Source organism: Haplochromis burtoni, unplaced genomic scaffold (genome assembly GCF_018398535.1).
Source record: "Haplochromis burtoni strain Fernald_Lab_line unplaced genomic scaffold, NCSU_Asbu1 Contig_301, whole genome shotgun sequence".
NCBI classification, from domain to species: Eukaryota; Metazoa; Chordata; class Actinopteri; order Cichliformes; family Cichlidae; genus Haplochromis; species Haplochromis burtoni.
This window is the reverse complement of record NW_024582662.1, coordinates 422,229-423,606: the sequence shown is the minus strand read 5'-3', so window position 1 is coordinate 423,606 and position 1,378 is coordinate 422,229. Positions and strand designations below refer to the sequence as shown.

The following is a 1,378-nucleotide window of genomic DNA, read 5'->3' as shown; positions in this document are numbered from 1 at the left end:
GCTTTTCTTTGCAAGCTCCTTTGACTACAATGACCTGGATGACTGAGAACCTTCACAGACATAAAGCTACAGATTCAAAAGAATTAGTAAGCGTTGAATTTTAGGCCAAACCGTGATCGTTTTCTAAACTTAAACCTGCAGCTTTTAATTCCTAACACCAACCAAGTTGTTTTTAGTGCCTGCACATAACCATGTAATGCATTTGGTATTGATAAAATGATTTTACACGTGGAAAGTACTGTGGAAAGAAAAATTTGTATATATGTGTCCGGACAGATGAAAAATCGTGATCCAGGACACAAATGAATAAAATACAGATCGTCTGTACCTCATGAACTGCCTTTAAACTGCGCTGAGCTTTAGCAAAAATAACTTTGGCAGATTACGGAGTTCTGTTATTCTGTGAACTGATTAATCTATGAGGAATGATCATCTCAAAGCTTTAATAACAAAACTAGTTATTTTTTCAGCAACATTCTCAAAAAGCCTGCTTACTAATTTGAAAATCTTACATTACAAACACCTACAAACATACACTAAGGCTACGTTCACACTGCAGGCGAAAGCGCATCAAATCCAATTTTTTTGACCCTATGCGACCCATATCCGATCATGGTATGACAGTGTGAACGTCACAAATCCGATATTTTCAAATCCGATCTGGGTCACTTTCGTATGTGGTCCTGAATCCGATACATATCTGATGTTTTAGAAAGCGACTGCTGTTTGAACGGTCACTGACACAAGACAGACGCCAATTATCAGCTCCGGAGAAGTGCCCGAGAACACATCGCGAACGCTTCCTGGCCATCCAGTGTAGATGTTAGTGAAACTGTTGGGAAGACAACGTTGGAGAAACGTGAACATTTTATTTGTACTGTATAATCTGCAGATTCTGACAGAAATCTGCAACTATCCTTTGAAGCACCGCTCCTCTAAAACAGCAATAAGGATAATTATTAGGTTATTTACATTATTATGTGAATAACAAAATAACTTAAAGCAAAAATTGGGAAACGTAAAGCCCGAAGTCTTTATATTAAGGGTGGTGAGTGACAGGAGAACGGCGGCTAAGCTGTCATCCCTGATGGACAACATCTCCCACCCCATGCAGCAGACTGTGACAGCACTGAGCAGCTCCTTCAGTGGGAGACTGCGGCACCCACGGTGTGGGACGGAGAGATTTCGCAGGTCTTTCACTGCTGTCAGACTCCATAATAAAGACTTTAACTGATCAAGCACACACATCTATACATATGCAATAATACTAAGTGCAATAATCCTTTCTGTCATCGTTGTATTTTTACTCAGTTGTATATAGTATTTGTATTTGTATTCTATTTTTATCTTATTGTATATTTATTTTATTTTATTCTAC

The 1,378-nt window shown here is 38.6% G+C and overlaps 1 long non-coding RNA gene across 1 annotated transcript in view; it reads left to right on the top strand.

Annotated features, from left to right (window-relative positions):
• Window positions 1–1,378, top strand: part of LOC121815787 — a 27,615-nt gene that overhangs the window by 24,832 nt on the left and 1,405 nt on the right. The window lies entirely within an intron of this gene.